Here is a 24,838-nt window from a genome sequence, read left to right as displayed (position 1 = left end):
CTGTCACACACACACACACACACACACACACACACACACACACACACACACACACACTATTATCCAGGCTGCCTATCAAGCCCAGAACAGGCAGGTATAATTAATTATAACAGAGACACTCTCTCCAGTCAATACATGTGAAATAGAGAGGTAAGTGACCTAAAACTAGACCACCAGGTTTCCCAGAAGTGAATAAGATGTCCTTAGACAATACTAATCTGGTATCATAGAATTTGGGTAGACATAAGATTACTTGTCTGTCAGGCCATGTAAAAGTATCCTGGATCTTGGGTGTGGATGTTTGGCCATGCCCCCAGAACCCAAGCCCCTGACACCAAGAGGTCTTAGATCTGATCTCCATTTAACCTATGCCCTTCAGTCACGTAGAGGGCATGATTAACAATTCTCCACCTCCAGAGATTAAAATATTAATGAGTTATCTATAGGCCGGGAGGCGTAGCTAATTAAGTTATTCCCGCCTCTTTTCCCCCTCCCTATAAAAAGTCAGGCTCCCCTGGCTTTTGTGGGGAGTGCACACCATCTTCACCCACTTACCATGCCATGAACAATAAAAGCTTTGGAAAACCAGACTCCATGTGTCGCCTGGGCCTGCTACCACCAGGTTCCCAGCCTTTGGAACCCTGAACCTAGCCGATGCAGCTGCTGGCCTTCAGCTGCGTGAATGTGGGACCCTCAGTCGGTGGTGTGGGAAGCCTGCCCGGGACCCCGCGGCCGGACCTCCCCCACCAGGTTTTTTTTTCCACCAGACCTCCCCTGCAAGGTTTTTTTTTTTCCCACACTTGTCTTGAGAAACATTTCGAGAGCTGTACTAAAATGATTCAATTAAAATCTCTTTTTTCTTGAAATAAAAGTGGGACTGCTTTACTTGACTCCTAGCTTTCTATCCCACAATGGCAAAGCTCTTCTCAACCTGGGCTTGTAGTCTGGTTCTTCAATAATAGTAAAGACAGGTATCATCTTGATATGGCAAAGATATAACTCTGAGCTTAACAAGTGGCTTTCTGATGCCCATGGAACACCACACTGTCATAACTGGTATGTGCTTTCTGGCTGGTTTGTTACAAAGCCATTTTTCATATTGTTCTATTTCTCTGCCAGCTTTGATAATGAATCAAGATGCTATTATAGCAGTAATAAACATAAATTCTGAATTCAATTTGACTGGGTTGGAACCCAAGTATTTTTCTTTTTCTACTATATGATGTTGGGCAGACTATGCCATTTCCCTGAAGGTCAGCAACTCTATTTGGTGGGAAAATGTTATAATCCATACTTTACAGTAGTTTTGCTTTGGATTAATATAATAACATAAATAAAATAATAAAATTGGGTACTAATTTTTAAGACTAATCAAACACCTGTATTAGAATGGACATTACTACAATAGCCTTTTAGAATAGTACAACACTTTGACATCCCAAAAACTCAGTTCCAGAACCTTCTGCATAACACCCATAGAAGTACACTTTTTTGGTATAAAATGACAGAACAGTGATTCTCCCCAATACCAAATATGTTGTAAATACTAAAGAAACCATTGCTGAACAGTATGATTTGGGAATGATGACAAGAAAAAGAGTCATGTTCAGTATATAAGCAATTTTTCTATTATTTGAACCAAATGAATAGGAAGAGACATCTGTATCCTATGATGGCTTTCTCAAAGCAATTATCACTCTAATATTTGGATACTATAATAACAGTGGGCTTGTAAGAGACAGAATGAAATAAACTGTAGGCAAATCTATAAATGAGAATTCATGTAGAGTCAAAATCATAAAGTGTTAACAAATCTACTGAGGGTAAAAATATCAATAATTCAGTAACTGACTAAAATATATTCGAGTGCAAAGGTAAATCAAAATAGAAAAATATAACATAGTCAGCCTAATATACCCATGTGATACACTGTTGAGAGGAGTGGACATGAATGAGAAAAAGCCAATGGATATGCTAAAATTTTTATATATTTGTAAGTACAGGATATGCATACAACTGTGTGTGTGTGTGTAAATTTACATGCAATTGCTTATGTGTAAAGAGGTTCAAAGTTGACATTAATGTTGCACTAGATAGATTTAACCAACAACCTGACATAACCTGGAATTACCAAAGAAAGGTTTCTTGGCTGATTTACCAGATTGTACCTAAGGGCATGTCTAAGGAGATTTTCTTGATTGTTAATAGATATAGGAAGGCCAGCACACTATGAACAACATCATCTCCCAGAAAGGTGGTCCCACATGTATTAAAAAGCATGCTAAGGCTGTAACCAAATCATCAGGCAGCATTCCACTGGTTTCTGCCATACCTCTGTGGCAGTAAGATCTTTGGTTAGAGGCAATGCAACAGCAAGGAGTCTGCCTTCAGTTTCCTGCTTGAACTCCTGCCCAGGCTTCTTTCAATGATGAATTGTAATCTGGAAGCTTGAGTAAATTCTTCTTCCCTATGTTGCTTTTGGTCAATATTTGACTAGGCTTGTTAGGCAGTTTGCTCTAGGTCTGACCTGTCTCTTTCTGAATGCTGGGACTGCAGGCAGTTGCCACACCCTCCTCATATTTACATGGGTTCTAGGTATCTGAACTCTTACCATTATGCTTGTAAGGAAAGTACTTTTCCTTCTGACCTATCTCCGTAGACCTGACACTTAACTATTTTTTAGTCAAGAACAACTATATAATACTAAGGATTATAGAATTTTGTAAGTTAAGGTTTTTTTAAAAGAGACAACTTATTTCTCTATAGCAGTACACCACAAAATCAATATCAAAAAACATCTAAATATGCAGCATTATATAGATTAAATTCACTTTGCATTAGAAATTACTCAAGTATAACTTCTTTAGTTTTACCAGATCAAGTACTTCCCAATGGTACTATCTAGTAAGGTTACATACAATTTTGTGCTCTTACTTTTAATTAAACATATTTAATATGGACTTTAAAATAGAATTATTAACCTCATGGGAAAATTAAATATTGAAATATTTTAATAAACATTTCATTAAATTGTCATAATGCATACTTTCATAGCTTTTTATGTTGACATATAAAATGTATAAAATAAAACAAATATTTTAAAAAACTCAAATACTTCTTGCGTTGATCAAAAATGAAATTTACAGTGTTGGGGATGGTTCAGTGGATGCATTGGCTACATACAATTATGAGAACCTGAGTTTCATACCACAAAACTCATGTAAAAAACCCAACAGGAATAGTTGTGCATTCTTGTAATCCCAGCTTTGAATGGTGTAAACAGTAATCCAGGCAGCCTAAGCTTCAAGCTTCAGGCTAGTGAAATACCTTTTCTCCTAAGAGTTTATGACACCCAAGAAATATTACTCAAGGTTGTCCTTTGCCCTTCTCACAACATATAATTGCACACATCTAAGCATGCATATACACTCACATGTTGTTTGTATACAAACAAGTGCAAATCTATACACATAATTTCACAGAATGTGTATATGGTCCTGTGAAAAAGACTGTTCCTAATCTTCATGAAACCCTTATTTCCAGTTTTAGCACTTCAATAAACAATAACAACAACAAACAAAAACAACAACAGAACAATATAAAGAATTCCTTGGCAGATATTTGGGTTGAAGGAACATGTTGACTATCTATTACATGGGGGGAAAGATTTTTGTGTTGTTTTTAACAAAATCATTATCATTCAATTTTATCAATAAAGTCTTAGAAGCTATCTTCCGGGGTGACAGTCTGCTAGTTCAGAAAGAAAAACACCCAGCTGAACTTCATCCTCAGCAGATGTTCCAAAACAAAGCTCTACTTTTCCATTCCATCACCAAAACCCTCAAACAGAATGTCCCTCCTCCCCACTTTCTGTGTATCACTGTATTTGTATCACAGTCCTCCTGATTTACTCTCTATGGAATTTTTTCTTTTTTCATTGTTTTTGGATTTTTTCCCAATGTTTACTCTCTGTTAATTGATTGCTTGTCCTGACTCTTTACCTATGGTTGACATTCTTTAATTCTGTTTACAATAAACAGAAAACTCTTAAATTAATAGTATGTGCTAGGGATGAGCCACACTACAACTAGAAATGGGTTTTTGGAATAAATAACACAATCTTGAGAATCACAGTATGATCAAATATCCTGCAACATTTTTGCTATAGACTTACCCCACCCAGATTTTCAACTGGACTGTGACTTTGAATGTGACCCCTTTTAAGCACTTTCTCTCCCCTTAGCGTGCAGGATGTTTTCATCCAACTCATGGATTTCATGTTTAATCCCTATACTTACCCATTCTCCAGTTGAGTTGCAGTGGGCTGGACCTTCCAGTGAAATCTGAGGAGCTGCAAAATGCCATTGGTGAGAGGAAGGAAGCCAGTGAGTCATCACAGTTGTATGAAAAGATGGTGAAAAGAGAGGTCAGATTCTATGGGCAAGAAATATTTTACAAAGAAGGAAAGTTATAATATAGTCACTCTTTTTTATTAACCATATGCTCTGAAAAAGATTGGGAACCTTTTTTATAGAGAAAATGAAAGGTAGAGGGGTTCAAGGTCACAACACTAGTAAATAGCATGAGTAAAACTCTCAGGAATATATGTTTGATGTAATAGCCCAGTTAGTCATCCTTTCCTTCATTTGAGTGAAGCCTTACAGTATGTCTGTATTTAGCCTATGAGTGGAGAGACTCTTACAGGGCATCATTTATTTTCTCATCTTTAGCTTCCAAGAACCCTTATAATAAATGTGTCTATCAAAATAGAATAATTTTAAATTTTATACTAACTTTTGTGTGATCAAGTAGGAAAAGTACGACTTACATATGTGCTCACTTATGTTACAGAAAATGAAAGAGAATAGTCTCCGATGTTGTACAAACTTGAGCTGGAGAGAAACTCTCGGGAATATGTGTTTGATGTAATAGCCCAGTTAGTCATCCTTTCCTTAATTTGAGCTAAGCCTTACAGTATGTCTGTATTTAGCCTATGAGTGGAAAGACTCTTACAGGGCATCATTTATTTTCTCATCTTTAGCTTCCAAGAACCCTTATAAAAATGTGTCTATCAAAATAGAATAATTTTAAATTTTATACTAACTTTTGTGTGATCAAGTAGAAAAAGTACAACTTACTTATGTGCTCACTTATGTTACAGAAAATGAAAGAGAATAGTCTCTGATGTTGTACATTCTAAGGCTGCTTTGATAACATTAAACACAATAAGGTCATGAACAAATACATGTGTTGACAACAGGGTTATATCCCTACAAGTTCACACTAATCAATAGCCACAGAACTTCAGATGCTGGATTGTTGAAAGCTCCACTCTCACTGTAGGTTTATTGTTTCAGCAGTGTGCTTTCTTATCTTCTTTTCTTCAGTCACATAGTGAGCACATTGGCTTTTTTACATACTGCCGCCTTGATAGCAGACTTCTCATCCTCCAGAGATTTCAGGCAAGAACTGTTCTTCATATGTCACTCTGTCTTGGCTATTCTATTATAGCAACACAAGACAGGTTAGGGGACTTAGTCATCATAAGCTGTAGGGATTTATTTTTTCTGAATCTTCTGAGAGGTGGTCTGTGTTTTTGTGGGTCTTTAGCAATGAATTTTCTGCATAATAAAACTTAAGGAAAGGTATGTGGAAGAAATAGGATGGTGAATGATGAAGGACAGGATAAGAGAAAGGACTAATCAATCAAGCAATTAGCTAACCTCACAAAGCCAACTTTTTTTTCATGTTTTCATTTTGTACACAGTTGATTCTCTGGGACACTGAAAAATGACACCATATCATCTAGACAGACCTTATTCAAAATAGCTTTGAAGTGTGCCTACTCAAGATACATTTTCTGCAATACAGGCTCTTAGAAGGAACTGATTTGACATTTAAAAAGAACATAAGATCATGATTGTTTATCCAGCTAATTCTTACAAAGCTGTTTTTCAGGTAATTGCAAAAAAAAAATAATAATAATTTGAAATGTCAGGTTTAAAGTCCTGTTTGTTAAGCGTGTTTAAAAATCACCTAGTTAACTGTGTTTCAGGTTTCTCCCAAATGCAAATATTTAAAAATATTTGACAGAATGAAATGGTGGCATATCCCAACTTGAGATGAAAATCATCAGAATCATGTCAATGAAAGCTTGGAGGTCCTGGGTTTTGGGGCATGCCAGCAGAAAAACCTGGGACATATGGAATTACATTACTTCTAACACAATATAATGCTAGAGAGCTGAATATGACCAATAAAACACATATTATGTCTGTCTCTGTCTCTCTCTTTCTCTCTCTCTGTCCTCTCTGTCTCTCTTATCTCTCTTTCATGCACACACACACACACACACAGACACACACACACACACACACACACACACACAAATATAAGGCAAACACTTTGTTTTTTATGAATCTTTTGTCATCAAGAGACATCAGAATATCAGATACAGCTAGAGACATAGCTTAATTTTCCTAGTGCTCCCTGTGCAACCATAATTACCTTAATTCAACATTCTAGGTAAAATTCTGGGTCTCATGATGCCCTCTTTTAATGCTAGGAGAGAAGTGAATCTCTGTACATTGCTTGCCAGTGAGAATAACCTATTGTGTGAGCTCTAGTCTAGCCCAATGAGATACTTTCTTTTAAAAGACATGAAGAATAGCATTGTGAGGAATGATCATCAGTATTGACCTCTGGCTTCTATAGACACAGAAATGCATATTTATCAGAACAAATATTTACTTGCAAATATGTGCACCTGTACTCTAGAGTACAAACACACACACACACACAGAGAGAGAGAGAGAGAGAGAGAGAGAGAGAGAGAGAGAGAGAGAGAGAGAAACAGAGAGAGAGAAAGACAGAGACAGAGACAGTCAGTGAGACAGAGAGACAGAGACAGAGACAGAGACAGAGAGAGACAGAGACAGAGAGAGCAGTTAACCCTCTGCTCTGATAAGTTTTCCATATGTCATAGATAACTTTTATAAGTACTACTGTGCATCTGGCTCTGACTATCCTAGTTCTTTTTTTTTTAAACCAGGTTTTATAGTACAATCACTTTTTCATGTTTCTACATATTTTTATTTTGTATTCTAACAGAACAAAGTATACTCATTTAAAATATCTAAAGTCAGTCCAAATCACACATTACATAGAAAATGGTCCTTGTACTTAATAATTTCCTTTTAATTGTAGCCCTTGGGTAAACTTGTAAATTGTGAAAATGCCTGGAATATTGAAACATACCTGCAATGTAATCATTTAACTTTAAATCATCCCATATATTTTAAGGTTCTATTTTCACTTGTCCTCAGCTGGACACTGGAGATAGAGCTGAGCAAAACAGAGCCATACACCATATGTTAGTCACCGATCATTCACTAATACAAATATATAAAGAGTTACTCTGCAGGGCAAGCTCAGAAAACATTCACTAAGGATCTAGCACAGCTCAAAAAACTTCTACATTTGTGTACCTTTCTGGGCTACCCCAACAACAGCTTTAAGAGGATCTAATCTCCAAGAATCTATTGGCGTCACAGCAATAGCAGCCATGTTCCTTGTTGGCTATTCTCATCTATGACATTCTGAGTTCAATGTTTCTACTTTGGGCATCAGCCAACCTGTGAACAGTGACCTCTGCCAGGGGACAGGCCCACAGAAATATTCTGAGTTGTTTTTTCCCATAGACCTAGTGTGCTTAAAGAATGGTTTTAAAGAACCCATCTGAATTAAGACTTCATGTATCAAAAAAAAAAAAAAAAAAAAAAAAAGATAAAAATGGGAAAATTTCAAATTGAAAGAAAGAGAAGTCATTCTGCCTTTCATCTTAAATAATGTGGTTTTTCCTTCTATCATCTCCATATTTACCCAATAATCTATAATCATGATAGAGAATAGGCCAGGCCTATGAGTTTGGAGTTCTTAATTTCTATTTCTTTTTTCTGCTAGAGTGTCAGAAAACAATCTAGGTAAGTGGAGCAAGCTGTGTTTTATGTCTGCCAAGTAGTCAGTCATCTGAGCCATATTCATCCATAAACTATATAATGGAATAAAAATAGGAGGATGAAAAGTGGTCAGTATGAGAACAGACAATAGCACAGGCTTCTCAACATATCTGCTGTCATCTAGAAGGAAATATAAAAGTTTTATTCCTAAAATCTGGTTCTTTTACTATGAAACTCTCCAAACAACTGGTACTGTTGATGGCTCTTCTGTGCTAAAAAGCTTACAGTGATTCAAGGAAAGAGGAGAAATGTAGATGAAGACAGAGAGCAGACACTGGAAGAGGAGATCACAAGGTGTATTCAACTCATCTGGGCAACTTGATAGAGGTTAGCTTGACTGAAAAGGAAATGCCATCTGCTCCATAAGTCTTAATGGGTTCCAGGAACCTACTGCACGTTGTCTTTCAAATTTATCCTCCTTTGCTTCTTCAGTTTCCTGATGTTTCCACAAATGAAGAATCTCTCTTCCCCCACAATGTTTGCACTGAATGTACAGTTGTGCCTGCATGTATGTTTAAAGAAGACAAAAGAATGAAAAATCCTGATTTGAAAGAAGTTTCTGTTTGTATAATGGTGGCTATGTAGCCAATAATCTCTGATTTAGAATCATCCTGCCTCAACATCCAGGGTACCAGGCTTTCTAGTGGATGGTAAGGTTATTTATCTTTAGCAAATGACTGATCATATTTGCTGTTTTTTTTTTTTCTGTTTTATAGTCTATTTTATTCCCATTTAGTTACATGTGTGTGTCTCTGTGAGTATATAGACATGTGTGTGGATATGAGTGGAAGCCAGAACAGGTTCCCAGAAACAGCAGGAACAGGCAGCTGTGAGCTGTCTCATTTGAGTACTAGGAACTGAACCCATGTCTTGCAGAAATGCAACAAGAACTCTTAAATGCTTCACCATCCCTTCCTTACTCCACTATTTTCTTTTCTGACTTAAAAGTGAAATGCCAGATATACTCCATCCCTACATCAATAAAAATTCAAAAGCACCTCTACTTTTACAAACCAGATGCTATTAACACAACATTTGAACCATCCAACAACATATTCTAACATTCAAAGATTTTTGGGTCTATGAAACCAGAGACACATTAGAACTCACATTATTTATCAGAATATTTTGAGCGAAAGATATGAAAGAAAAATCTGTATAGGAAAGTTACTGAACTAGACTGGACAAGGACATAAGTATATTACTGTGTTCTGGTGACCTCTGGGTGAATGCTACTTCTCTGTGAGACACACTGTTATTATTTACATTATTTATAACTATTTATATAATGTATATTATGTTTTGAATGAGAAATGTTTCTAGAGGATCATAGTGTCGGTGGTGGTATCTGGAAAGCTGTTGAACCCTCAGTTGGTGTAGCCACTGAAGGAATCTCATTTCTCAGCCTAAACTTAAAAATTAACTTCTCTGGGCTCTGGGAGAAGTGCATTCCAAAGACTTACATACATTTCAGCAGAAGGACCCAAGATAAAAGTCTTAAAGGGCTATCAGGAAGCTGGGTCCTTAGAGCAATACACCTACGTAAACAGGTAAGATAGACGTAGCAAATACTCACTGTCATAACATAATGTTGCCAAGAAATTGGGCATGGGAGTGGCCATTTTAGGTCAGCCTTTGTGGGTTAACATTGTTTAAAAGGTGATTGTAAAACTGTTCTTGTAAACCCTATAAAAACTGTAAAAATGATATAAACACTGCTCTAGCTGTAGCTCAGAGCTCCTCTAGCCTTCATGTGGGGGAACCCCATTGCACTGGAATCAATAAACCTCTTGCCTTTGCATCGAACACCTTGTTTGTGAGTGTTTCTGTGGGAGCATGTCTTACACGTTTGGATTTTAGGGTCCAACATCACTTTGGAAGAAATGGAGCATTGAAGGTGCATCTTGAGGACTAAAACTCATGCCCATATTCTGGTCATCCTGTGCCTCCTAACACTGGGTTCAGTGGTTTTTGTCACAATAATAACAAAGGTAACTAAGATAATATGTAGCACTTATTAATGTATCTTACTGTTAAACAAAAGGTTGTTTTTTTTTTTTTTGACAGTAGAAATCCTTGACATGTAACATTGCATTTTCACAGTTTTGTACATTGTCATTGTATTCTGATTTCTCTTTCAGTGCATTTCTGACCATTCCTTGCTAAAGGGAAAGAAGGACTCAGGAAGGACAAATATGTAAGAACAGAAAAATAGAAGAAAATCATTTTTTTATTTCTGTGTATCTGCATATACACTCAAGAATATTGACACTTTGCATTGTAGAGGTAGGGATGACTTGCTCTTCACAAGTAAGACCACTGCATTCCAAGAATCTTCTTTCATAGCATGGAACAGTGCACATAGAATGCAGGTTAGATGCACCATTAACACAGCATTTTAGAAGTTACTGTTCAATGTTTAAAATGCAGCAGTTTTAAGTAAAATTTTCTTTTGTTGCCAAAGTATATTTTAATTCATTATTAAAATGCCAATAGAGTTACAGATGGTACTGAAGTGAAATTGTGTGTATCATCTTGATTACTACAGTAAATTGTCTGCTTATGGGGATATGGAGCATAAAAGATTCAATTGCATTTATTGGCAAGATAAAATTCCTCTTAGCATTGAAGGCTTAATGACCTATTTTGTGTAAAAGATATAAAGTATAAATTCTCTCCCATATCTTTACTGGTACTTAATGTGATAACTCAGGATTTTGCCTTCATTTATTATTGTAACTTGTAATTTAACTTAGCAAACAATGAGAAGAAATACTGTGGTTTTGCTTTTAAATGTGACCCAATCTCCTTTCTCTTCCATAAAACCCAAGGATAAATGGCTTCACAATGAGGAGACTGAAAATGACAGAGGGTGACATACAGGACCATGGGCCTGTAATGATGCAACTTTGGGATCAGCAGTTATCAGCCCTCTGTCTGGGATCAGAAGTTGTGAAGCTGTCTGTCTGGTGTCAGCAGGGATGCAGGGCTTATCTAGGATCATTGGTGATAGAGCTCTCTGTTTGGTGTCACCAGGGATGTAATGCTCTCTTTGAGGTAATCAGTGACAGAGCTTTCTGTCTGGGGTCAACACTGATTTATTCCTCTGGGGGTTTGCAAAAAAGCTGTTCCCAGGATGCTGTGTCAGCTCTCTGTCTTGCAGAGGAACTAACAAGGGGAACTCCTCTGGGTTGTCAAGAGTAGAGCTCTGAGATGTCAGAACTAACAGTATTGACAATACAGAGCAGAGTGTCATGAGCATGACCCCATGGCACTTGGTAATGGCCATCATGCACACAAAAGCTGATTTTTTTGGTGTTTATTTTCAATCAGGGTCATTATGAGTCTCTGCCTCCTATGTGTTTTGAACCTTCTCATCAGTACTAATCTTAGAGATTTACTGCTATAAACAGACACCATGACAAAGGAAGCTCTTCAGCTCTTATAAGAACAACATTTAATTGGGGCTGTCTTACAGATTCAGAGATTCAAAATCCAAACCCTCAGTGATACAACTTCTTCAAAAAGGTCACACCTACTCCAACAAGGCCACATATCCAAATAGTGCCACTCCCTGGCCTAAACATACTCAAACTATCACAGTACTACAGTGGTAACAGACTGGTGGACTGACTCCCTCATGTGAATTCAGATTTTACTTTCTCAGATTGTCCATGAACATATCACAATCCCTGACATGAATTGCTTTCATATTCGATTAAACACACCATCCCAGTTGTGCTGTCATACTGCTATTGGATTTTAATAATTTTTTTTATTCTTTGGATGTTTTAAACTTTTATACAATGTATATTATCATATCTATCCAGTACTACCTCTGCCCCTATTACCTTGAGGGATCTCTATAGTACCACACTCCTAGGTCCATATCTACTTTTCTTTTTTTTTGTTGTTGTTTATATTCCCTAGTCCAATTAATACCACCCATATGCCAATTCCCAGAAGAGAGTGACTCTCCCACCCTTAGGAAATGTCAAATGACAATATCTCCTCCAATCTGGTTGGAGCCTTGTGTGCTCTCTGTTTTCATTGCTAGAATTTTGACTAAATTAATTTTGGATGGGTCTTGTGCATATAGCTACAGCTGCTGAAAATGATGTGGCCAGAATCTATGCTATGTCTAGAAATCCTGTTGATGTTTGTTGACTTATGTTTTCATTACAAGATAAATAATTTTTTTCTCTATAAACTACTTTACTCTATTGTTTTCCATTTCTGTTTTGAAACCTGATTTGTCAATGGCTTGGTTGAATTGAGCAAAATTTTCTTGGAGATTTTATTCAGGATGATTTCTAAGATAGAAGACGTAAAAGACTACAAAGAATAGACCCTATTCTAAAAGAGAATGCTTGGAAAAGTATCAGAAACCACAGGGTTATGAGAGTTCCTATACTGAAAAGTGTATAGAACAGTGTGACGAATTAAAAACCTATCCTCAGCATAGAAACTGTTCTCTTCTCTAGCAGTCGGAGCTCTAGAGACCAGGGAGTCAGAGGACTCATCTGAAAGTTATGTCAGGTGTCTCAGTTAGAAATGGAATGGCAAGCTTACATTCCTGTCATGTAGTCATGTAATGGGCCAACAATGAAGCCATTCAACCACTCCTGGTTTTTTTTTTTTTTTTTTTTTGGACAGGCCCCATTTGCAAAAGTTGTTATTTATTTTTACTGTCTTTTTAGAGATGGAAAGTGGAGATTATAATTGAACATATATGATGTGAAAAAAGAAGGGGAAAGACCGGTTGTCTTATAGTACAAGCAGAAGTGTTCAGGAGAAAGAGAAGAGCAATAGGCATTAGAAGGATGGCCAATAAAAATGATGAATGTATGAAAATACCTTAAATAAATCTATCACTTTACATACCAATTAAAATATTAAATTACCATGCATTTTTTATTACTATTGCTTTGTAGAACAGCTGGATTTCAGGGATGATGATACCTCCAGAAGACCTTTTATTGTTGAGAATTGTTTTGGATATCCTATGTTTTTCATTTTTCCATATGAAGTTGAAAATTGCTCTTTCCAGTTCTGTGAAGAATCGTATTGAATTTTTGATGGGAATTGCATTGAATCTGTAGATTGCTTTGCTTTTGGAAAGATGGTCGTTTTTCACTATGTTAATCCTACCAAGTAATGAGCATGGAAGATCTTTCTATCTTCTGAGGTATTCTTTGATTTTTTTTTTCTTCAGAGTTGACATTCTTGTCCTACAAATGTTCCACTTGCTTGGTAAGAGTTATACCATGATATTTTATAAAATGTGTGGCTATTGTGAAGGGTGTTGTTTTTATAATTTTTTTCTCAGTCTTTTAATCATTTGTATAAAGGATGGCTACTGATTTGTTTAAGTTAATTTTACATCCAGCCACTTTGCTGAAGTTGTTTCTCAGAGGTAGAAGTTTTCTGGTAAAATTCTATTATATCACATGAAAAGGGTGATATTTTGACTTCTTCCTTAAAATTTGTGTTCTTTTGATTGTCATTTGTTTATTTTTTTCCATTTTTATTTGATATATTTTTTTACACTTCAAATTTATTTACATTTATGTAAATATTTATGATTATTTATTTATACTTCAAATGTTATCCCACTTCCTGGTTTCTCTTCTGGAAAACCCCTATCCCATCCTTCTTCTCCCTGCTTCTTTGAGAGTGCTGACACACCCACCCATCCACCCACTCCTGCCTCCCTGCCCTCAAATTCTCCTACACTGGGGCATGGAGCATTGTCAGGACCAAGGTTCTCTCTTTTTATTGATGTCCCAGAAGGTCATCCTCTGCTACATATATAGCTGGAGCCATGGAACCCTTCTATGTATACTCTTTGGTTGGTGGTTTAGTTCCTGGGAGCTCTGGAAGGTTGGTTGATTGGTTGATATTGTTGTTCTTCCTATGGGTTGCAAACCCCTTCAATTCCTTCAGTCCTTTTTATAACTCCTGTCTTTTGTTATTTAATTTCTTATGGCTAGAACTTCAAGTACTGTATTGAATAAATAGGTAGAGAGTAGGTAACTGTGTCATGTCCCAGATTTTAGTGAGATTGCTTCTAGTTTCTCTCCATTTAATTTGATGATGGCTGTTAGTTTGATATATATTGCTTTTATTATATTTTGGTATGTGCCATGAATTCCTGATCTTTCCAAGACTTTTAACATGAAGAGGTGTTTTAATTTATTAAAGGCTTTTTCAACATGTAATGAGATGATCATGTGAATTTTTCTTTGAGTGTGTTTATACTGAGTATTATCTTGTTGGATTCACATATATAGAAACATCTTTGAATCCCTGGGATGAAGCCTCCATGATCAAGTTGAATGATGATTTCATCATGTTCTTGGATTCAGTTTCCAATAATTGTATGGAGTACTTTTATGTCAATATTCAGAAACAAAATTTGTCTGAAGTACTCTTTCTTTGTTGGGTTTTTGTGTGGTTTATGTATCACAGTAACTGTGACTTTATAGAATAAATTAGGTAATGTTCCTCCTGTTTCTATTTTGTGGATTACTTTGAGGCATATTGGTATTAACTCTTCTTTAAAGGTCTGGTAGAATTCTGCACTAAAACCATTTGGCCCTGGGCTTTTTTTGTTTGGGAGATTTTTAATGACTTCTATTTTCTTAGGGGCTGGGGAACAATTCAGATAGTTTACCTGAATTTAATTTAACTTTGTTATGTGGTATCTGCATAGAAACTCATACATTTAATCTAGATTTTCCAATTTTAGAGAGTGTAGGTTTTTATAGTAGGTTCTGATGATTTTTTGAGTTTCCTCAGTTTCTGTTGTTATGTATTCCCCTTCATTTCTGATTTTGCAACTCACATACAAGAAGAAAGATCTAAGTAAGGACCCTTCAATCCTACTTATAAAGGGGAACAAAATATTGGCAGGAGGCAGAAGATGTGAGGAACCTGAGTGGGAAAGAGGACAGGAAACATAAAAGGGAACAGGATCAGGTATGTGGGGGAGGACAGGAGAGAAGCCCAGAGGGACAGGAGAATGAATAGAAATAGCACCCTTGGAGTGTGGGAGGATGTAGGACCCTCTAGAAAATACCAGAGAACTGGGAGGTGAGAGACTCTCAGAACTCAATGGAGCAAAAATACTCAACAATGAGAGGTGGACTTTTCAAAGCATCTACTGTTAGTACATAGACAGGGATTCAAGGGGAGGGACTGTATTACTAACACATAGTGATAATTTCTGAACAAGAATTATTCCTGTCTAAAAGAACTGCAGGGACAAAATTGAAGAAGAGACTTAAGGAAATGTGGTCCACTGGGATCCATCTCATGCAGGAGGGGCACCAAGGCATGACACAATTACTGATGCTATGATGTGCTTACAGACAGCAGCCTGGTATGGCTGTCCTCTGAGAGACCCTACCAGCAACTGACTAAGACAGATGCAGCTACTTACACCTAACCATTGGACTGAAGTAGAAGACCCTTATAGTTGAATTTGGGGAAGGCTTGGAAAAGCTGCAGGGGTGAGCGATCCTACAGGAAGAACAGCAGTCTCAACTCACCCAGAACCCTGGGATCTCCCAGATACTGAGCCTCCAAGCAGGAGCATACAAGGCATGATCTGATGCTACTCACACGTAAACAGTACAGTAGGTTTTCCTGGTCTGCCTTTAGTGGGAGTAGGTGCACTTAATATTCAAGACACTTGAGGCCTCAGGGAAGGAGGAAGGCTGGTAGTGTGGAAAGAGCATCTCCTTGGAGGCAAGAGGGAGGAAGAATGAGATGAGGGACTATGGTAGGGGGAACCGGTAGGAGAGCAATGACTGTAATGTAAGTAAATAAAATTTTTAAGAGAAAAAATTTTAAAATTACCATTAAATTAAAGTGATTAAAGAAAAAATAGAATGACTTATACAAGGCATCTAATAATAATAATAATAAGGCATCTTATACAATAATCACTGCCTTGTCCCCAGAATGGAAGAGCACCATGAGAAGTAGTTAGCTACTGAAGGAGAGATGAGTGATTCCACAAGATAAAATGTGCACATGCTACTAATGAACTCTTGGGGAGCAAGAGGCTTTGTCTTCAACTGTTTAAACTCTGAGCCCACTAGGCTACAATGGATAATTTCAAACTCATGGTCATGAAAACAGTCCTGATTAATATAAATATACCACAGAACAAATAAAAAGGACAAGAATGTGAAAAAAAAGAACCCCTAAAAAGGAAGATGACAAGAGTAAGAGAGAAATGTAAATAGAAGATGAGAGTAAACAATGCAGTGTGTGTGTGTGTGTGTGTGTATGTGTATGTGTAGAGGTGTGTGCCTGATCATTACCAATGCCAAATAACAAATGAAATTAGCTAATAATATCACATAAATTAAACTGCTGCTGGGTGAGTGATCCCACCATGCAACAAACATAATACAAACTAGTTCAGGAGGCAGGAGGTTTAACATAGGAGGATGGGGGTGACCTCACCCTCAGTTCATAGGAACTGACACCATAGCCTATGTACAACTTAGATTTTGATAACTCTGAGTCTAAGATCAGCATGTGGTACAACTTCTGAGTTCACTTATCTGCCCCAAGGATTATTGCTACTAGATCTGAGAACTCTAAAGCTCTAGCTGAGTGCCTAACTTTTATAGTTTCACTCACCAAGATGGTTAATCTTGTATGCATCTCAGGTCTATTGCTTCTTACAGTCTCAGTTTACATGGGAGATAATATAACCAACTCTTAACTTTTCTTTAATTCTTTTTTACAAGTTGGAAACTAAGCTAAGACAGAAATCTAGGTACTGAGCAGTTTTCTTTCTCTTTGTCTCTGTCTCTTTCTGTGTGTGTGTGTGTGTGTGTGTGTGTGTGTGTGTGTGTGTTTATGTGTATATATAGTTCTTTTCATGTATACACACACAGGTTCATGTTATGTAGGTATGCCCCATGTGAGACTATCCACATGGATGCCAGAGGACAATCTCACTTGCTGTTCTCAGCACCTTATATACTGTTTCTTGAGATAGGGGATCTCATTATATCTCATTGATTACATTAGACTGCCAGGTCTACAAGCACAAGGGATCTGCCTTTATCCCTTTCCCACCCAGTGATGGGATTATAAGAGTGTGCCATTGCATGGACATTTTTTTCAATATGATTTTTGTTGATCAAACTTAGGACCTAGTTTCTGTAAGGCAAATACTTTAACTTCTCAGATACAACACATCACTGAATATCAGTAAAATGTTGCATTTTCCAGTTCATACTGGTTTGGAATGTGAGCTTATAAAATTAATATGGAGGAAATTAATACTATCTCCAAAGATATGTGGAGATATGTGACCCAGTTAAGGGTTCTTTCAGCCCTTCTCCAAATAAGGTTAAGTTTAGCTTCAGATATCACAATAGTTTAAAAATCTCCCACCAGGCACTTTCCCCAAGATAGAAGACAAGATAGTTTTTACAACAACTTTAGATCTTTCTCAGGTGGCTTAAGACAGGGATTTGGAATAGAAAGGACAGAATGAAAAAAAAAAAAAAAAAAAAAAAAAAAAAGCCTTGGTGTTTAAGTGTGGTGTGAGGAATCCAGACAAGTGCAATTGGAATAACTAGGTCACAGCCTACTTGCTGAGAGTCTGCAAAATTTCAAAAGTAAATCTAGCTTTTTGATTTGTTTGTGTGTGTGTGCACATGTGTATGTGTATGTATGTATGTATGTATGTATGTATGTATGCATGTATATGTGTACTTTAGGCCAGAGGTTCCCCGTCAGGTGACCTGAATTGCTTCCTGCCTTAGTTTTTGAGATGGGGTCTCTCACTGGGCCTGGAGCTTGCTGTCTTTCTGTCACCCCATGTCTGTCTACCCCTGGGCTTATGTCAATATCTTTTCTATAAATGAAATTTTAATTTAGGGATAAATACAGTGTACACAGACTGTGAACTGGAAGTGTGAGCCTAATAAATTCTTTTCTCCCTTATGTGGCTTTCTGTCCAAGTGTTTTGTTATAGTAACAGAAAGAATAGCAGAGCACTGCCCTATATCAAGTCAAGTATTACATTTTCTTTCTTCTCATTCCTCACTAGCCTTATTGTAAACATTTCTCTGGTACACAACTGACCTTGTCCCTTACAGCTTCAGGTGATCCTTGCTGTCTGTATCACTCATGAGGCAGGGTCTCAATACGTGACATAAGTATTATTCTATGCTGCAAATGCCAAGTCCCATGAGGAGTCTGCTGTCATATGGAAGGAGTAAGGTTTTACATGAAGACTTCTGAGTAATCTATTACTCTCTATGAACTTTTCTCTGACAAAAATGAGGGAATCAGCCTTTTTAGTAAAACTGCTTGTTGGAGGATTAAATATGATGATTCCTAAATGATTTAGCACATTTTCTGAGTCCTATCAATAATCCTCTGTTTTCTTTTTACCAGGCAAATAGATAAGAGTTCTGTAATCTTGAGAAACTGTTACTCTTTAATACTGTTTTTTTCCTTTGTAAGTGATTTTTATACCTAAAAGTGCTCCAGTCTGTGAGGGTGAAGTGACCCACAGACAGATGTTGTAGTTATTACAAATTCTGACCTGGTATAAGGCAGTTGAGTGAGCTTTGAAAATGATGAATGGCAGAACTAATTTTTTACATACAGTGTTAGTCAATTCTGGAACCCAGGCAGGGGCAGGTGAGAAAAGGGATCCATTCAATATTTGTCTTGTATATAGTTACCCACTCTAAAAAACTTTGGGGCCAGGGGAAAGATCTATGAGAGTTAGAGTAGACCTGAAGGGAATACAGGTTATAGTCAGCATGCAGATATCAGACAGTCAAGTGGAAAGTACATAACTTAGTAGGTGAATTATGCTGCTTGCTTGTGGTTCACAATCCATTTAGGCTGTGAAAATATATTTTAAGGAGCTGACACAATGTCTTATTCCCTAAGTTGCTTGACTCAGAACTATAAGGACCTGATTTTTACTCCATAGAATATACATAAAAAAGTCAGGTATTGTTTCTTGCAGCTATAATTTTAACACTCAGTTTGGAGGGTAGAGCTAGAGACAGGAGCATCCTTGGAGATAACTTGTCAATCATAATGAATTGTTGAGTTTAAGGTAAAACTGTGATATATATTGTACCAAATCTTAAGGTGGATGGCATCAGAGGAAAGACACATGAAGTGGTACTTTAGTGTCCGAACACTTGCAGACACTTGTGCCTGTATGCTCTCATCTCCACTCACAGGAACACAAAAAATGAAAAGATGTAAGCTAAGGGAAAAGGATAGGGCAAGTGACTGAAAATAGCAAGAGCTCACACTAGTGGAAGTGTTTGTTTTTCTGCTGCCAATTGGATGTTTAGGGATTCATTTAAGATCACACGTCTTTGGCAACAGTGTGTTGTATGTATAGACAACTACCGGTAGCTGGATCACATATTGTGTCCTGCTAAAATTTGACAAAAAGTAAAATAAAATGTGATATGAATTCAGATTTTAAAATAATTTTAAAAATAGCTCAAATATGTTTAGGTCAATAGTGAAAAATGTCTTGAGAAACATTTTAAAAATGACTGGTGCTGAATGAAGAACTGTATGAGTAATAAACTTGTCTCTGAGAGGGGAATGAAATCTAAAAGAATGTAGCAGCAGTCAGCACGACAAGAATGGCTTCACATAGCATGTTATGTAATATTTTTAAAATTAAGTGCTATGAGGAAAATTTGATTAGTTCAACAGATAAAAATTATATAATCAATAAAATAACCATCTATTATTCACAAGTAGTTTTGTAAAATTAAAGCAGAAAATCATTGTCTTGTTTTGTTCCGGTGACCAGATACTCAGCAGGCAGCAACTTATAAAAGGACAGATTTATTTTTGCTCCAGTTGTTAGTACAGACCATTTCAGTGGAGGACAAACAGGGACAGGAGAGTGAGGAAGTCCATCACACCTATAGTCAGGAAGCAGAGTCAGAATAATACCAATACTTAGTTAGCTTTCTTCTGTTTATACAGTCCAGAACCCCACCTTGTGAAATAGTGCCAGGCACACTTAATGTGGGTCTTCTCTATTCAGTTAAACATTTTGGAAATATCATAGATACAACAAGAAATCCGCTTTCTTGGTGACTTGAACTCTGCTTAAATGAGCATGAACTATTGGAGGTGTATATGATAAACCTTAATGATGACATGTTCATATCATTTCCTTAAAATCCAGACTCTAAAACAGACTCAAAATGAAATGAAAAGGTAACTAAGGAAAACACTATAAAAAAAGAACAATGAATACAACAATTGAGCTCCACATGCTGTGTAAATATACACACTCACTTAAATGTATACTTATGGAGGCATGCTCCTTCATACACAAAAGGAAGTTTGTAGTTGTTTATGAACTGAATGGATATGTGAATCACTATTTACCTGTCATTTACATATATCACTTCACCTCCCATTTCCCTATATTGTCATTTATATGCATAGAAAAGATGTGTATGTCCAGATTCTCTTCCATGAAGAAAGCTGTCAAAACAAAACAAAACAAAACAGGGCATGGCATCTTGGAAGAAATTATTCACAATAAAATTTAGAGATTCTTCTAGTAGTTGTTAGTCTAAGGAATCTTGTGTATCCTGAGCTATATGGCATTGAGTCACCATAGTGTGTCTATTGTGCTGTTTGTATTTCTCTACACTCTTTAGTCTTTTCAAAGGATATTTCTAAAGTGTTTTATGAACTTTTTATACATTTTTAATACATTTACTCCAAAGCTTATCTCTGCTAACTTTTCAATTCAGTCATTTTCTAGTTTATTAGCAAAACATTTTCTTTATATGTCTTGTCTATTAAAATATTTTCTGACTGTGTTCAATGAGAACTGCAGATGCTACAGACCTTTACATTTTAAGACAATTGTGATGATAGTCCATGAAACTTGTCAAGCTTTTGTAATACTAATCTTTCCTTTTTTAGCTGGCACAGTAAATAAACATGCTGTCTTAACATGGAAATATGGAGAGCATGAAAATTAATATTGATTGTCAACTTGACAGTGTCTAAAATTCCCTAAAAGTCAAGTCTCTGCACATGTCACTGAGGGGTTTTCTAGCTAGGGTTGATGGATAAGGAAGAATCAGTTTAAAATTTGGCATCATACCATAGACTGAAGAGCTGTACTGCCTAAACAAGAATAAACAGGCTGAGCATCAGAATTTCTGTCTCCTGTTACAGATATGATGTGAGCAGCTGCCCCACAGTCCTGTTGTCATGCCTTTTCCACTGTCTTAGGATTGTCATTGCTATGAAAAAATACTACAATGAAGGTGACTCTTAAAAAGGAAAACATTTAAAATTGGGGCTGGTTTACACGTTCTGAGGTCCTGGCACTTATTATCAAGGCAGGAAGTATAGAAGCATCCAGGCTGGATGGAATTGGGAGTTCTACCTTTTCATCCAAAGGAAGCCAGGAGCAGACTATTTTCATGCAGCTAAGAGGATGGTCACCAACAGTGAGAAAAATAATTGATACAGCAAGCAATAGTAGTTTGGCCAGACAGACATTTGTGCCACAGAAATGTCTGCCACAATCAAGAGACATATTTGTACACATAAATTCACCTTGTTCTAAAAACAAGTCAGGAGTTCTTAAGTTAGCCGCTCAACATGGGAACAGGTATCCATTACCTCATTATCAGAGTTGATATCTATAACACTACAAGCAATTGTGCACAAAGCTTGACAATTTTCTCTTTTCCTTGAGAATTTTTCAAATCACTATGTCTTGATCAAGAAAAAAAAATGCTGCTATTTTTATAAAGTGTTATGTTCACTTTAAGAAGAGACTGACACTAAAAAAATTAAAAAGAAATGAGCATTCTTCTCCACTGTCAAAGCTCTCTGTTTCATGGTAACTTTGGATAGTTGGCTGCCTTTAATGAAAATATTTATGAAATTTTGAGAAATTATAATTTCTTATTAAAAATCATAGCATCTGTGCCGTTTCTTAATAAAATCATTAAATGAGTGGTTGATGGGATTAGCTTATTGGGTAATAGTGCATAAACATGAGGAACTGAATTTGACTCCCTAGCACATATGTAATGCAATAAGCAGGTTGTAGCAGCATACTTTATTGAAACCTGAGCACTGTGGGAAGTAGAAACAAGAGGATCACAGAGACTTGCTGGCCACCAGTCTAGTGGTTGGTTCAGTGACAGACTCTGTCCCAAGTGACTAAGGCAAAGAGTATTAGAGCAGGATACTTGATTACCTGTCCTTCTCCAGTCACTGTGTGTGTTCACAGGTGAAGCGAGCTACACACATATCTGCATGTGCCACAGAAACAAGCACAAAGACATACAAATACATTCCACACACAGACAAATGTGAAATACAAATACATACATCAATATACTTGCCAACTTACATTCTACACATACAAATTACATTTGTACACATACTCATACACACAGATATAGACACATAAAATATACATACATGGGCACCTAGACACACACAGTCACACAGACACAGACAGACAGACAGACAGACAGACAGACAGACACACACACACACACACTCCTCCCAGACAAAAGTGAGCCTGGATATAGATGTAGAACTGAATGCTGTAGTGAATAACTTGGCTCAGTTTCTTCATTCTCTTCTTTATTGTTTATAGTACTTCCATTCTCTTTTCTATTAATAATTAAAATAACACATATAAATTCAACAGGTATTTTATACCTCTCATTGCTAATTTTTTAAGCCTAAAAAAATGAATTTTGGAATGAATTATAGATTAGCAGGCAAAGAAGAAATGATAGTTTGTACTAAAGCAGCCCAAGAGCCCACTTCTTTTTATTTATTTATTTAAAGTTTAGTTTTTAAGACTTTAAAGTATGTGTGGATGTGTGTGTGTTTGAGGTGCATATGTTTCTGTGTGTGTTTGTGTGTATTTGGGTGTATGTCTCTTTTTGTCCATCTGCCTGCCTCTCTCTCTCTCTCTCTCTCTCTCTCTCTCTCTCTTTCTCTCTCTCTCTCTTTCTCTCTCTTTGTCTGTCTGTCTGTCTCTGCCTCTCTCTGTCACTATGTCTCTGTCTGTATCTCTCCCTCTCTTTCTGTGGTTTTTACATGTGTATACATGTCTGTGTATATGTATCTGTGTCTCTTTACATGTACCTGCGGAGTCCAGAACAGAAATTTGGATCCACTAGAACTGTAGTTACAGGAAGCTGTGAGCTATGTGGCATGGGTGTTTGGAACTGAATTTGAGTCTCTTGGATGAGCAGCAAATACTCTTTAAATACTGAATTATCTTCTACTTTTACAACTTCATTTTTGTGAACCATAGTTTGCTGAATTATGGTCACATCCTTTGTATCATTTCTATAAGGCTACTTTCAATGATATGATAGCAGTGTTAACTAAGAAAATCAGTAACTCCTGCTTGCCAGATCCCACCTCCTGGATCTTCAATTTGCAATCTCTATCAACAGGTAAGGTATATGTACATATAACTTATGCCTGTGTAAGCTCATAAAACAGTTCCATGCACCATTGCCAAATGTGTTCTCATGGTGGCCTCTTTTAGAATTATCTTGGTTCCTTGCACACTGTGACAGGTAGCTTTAATCTCTGCCTCTCTTTGCCAGCTGGCTTTCCAGCACATGTGCATCCCAGATGGTATTCAGTTCCATGCTTCTTACCAGAGTAATAAATGCTAAGTAAATTCTCACTGCTGCTTAAATATACTTTATTGATTTTTAGTATGGCTGATCCTTTTTAACATTTTTAAAAAACATTTGGAGTTTTTTGTTTGTTTTGTTTTTTTGGAAATGCCTTTAAATAACTTGCTCATTTGTCTATTGGTGTCATGATATAAGGCTTTCAAGTTTCTCCCATAATTTATAAAAAATCCCTTCTGATTTAGGACACTGTAAATAACATCTGCTAATATGTAATCCATATATTAATTTTTCCATTCTTCCCAAAATGGAGAAAATTTTTGTCCTAGTCTTTTGTCTTACTGTGATGAATACTTTTGAAATAATATTTGGCTTATAATTTCTACCTATTATCCTTTATTTGGGGAAATCAAGGCAATAACTTAAAACATCACCCAACATACATATACAATTCTGTTATAACTGTCATGTTACAATGTTCTTTAAACTGCCTCTGGAGGAACTGTAGGTGTGGCTACATTGTCACATGTGTGACAGTAAGTGGCACAGTGGAGAGAATCTAAGTTTCCCTTCAATGTTCTCACCTATGAACATCTGAATGATTAGTACCCTTACATTCTCTGAAAAAAGAAAGAAAGGAGTTTGAAAAAAACACCAGTTTGGTGCCACACCTAGACAGGAAGCTAGCCCAAGACAACAAGTGTCTGGTGCTACACAGGTCTGGACAGGCTCTCAGTGTAGGGGAGTAACCCAGAAACTAGAAGATCATAGAATATTAGAATATATATCAGCAAGACTTGGGCAGAAGTGAGCCCAATACAGACTACCCTGTGCATGGAGTCATTCGGGAAGTCCTGTAGAGGCTTGAGCGTGTGATAACCCTGTCTATGAAAATGCTCCCTGAAAGGTTACTTGAAGAGGAGAGAGCTAATCAAGTTAGGTTCCTGGGTTAAATGAGAGAAGAGAAAGTTACCTGAACTCCAGAACTCATTTCTCTCTTTCCAATTCCTACCATGGTAGTCTGTAGTCTCCAAATGAATGCTTTATCTATAGAAGTGCTTCTGTCAGGTATGTAGTCACAACAGTGAGAAACTAACTTAGAGAGAGAACCCAAAATCCCAAGACGGAACCTTG

The 24,838-nt window shown here is 36.8% G+C and overlaps 1 non-coding gene across 1 annotated transcript; it reads left to right on the top strand.

Annotated features, from left to right (window-relative positions):
* The first annotated feature begins 24,190 nt into the window (after window positions 1-24,190).
* LOC117716660 (small nucleolar RNA SNORA17) lies at window positions 24,191-24,322 on the top strand. The gene has a single exon (XR_004607773.1). It is a non-coding gene; the product is annotated as a small nucleolar RNA SNORA17 (small nucleolar RNA).
* The last annotated feature ends 516 nt before the right edge of the window (window positions 24,323-24,838 follow it).

Source organism: Arvicanthis niloticus, chromosome 10 (genome assembly GCF_011762505.2).
Source record: "Arvicanthis niloticus isolate mArvNil1 chromosome 10, mArvNil1.pat.X, whole genome shotgun sequence".
NCBI lineage: Eukaryota > Metazoa > Chordata > Mammalia > Rodentia > Muridae > Arvicanthis > Arvicanthis niloticus.
The sequence above is the reverse complement of the archived record's forward strand: the minus strand, read 5'-3'. Positions and strand labels throughout refer to the sequence as shown.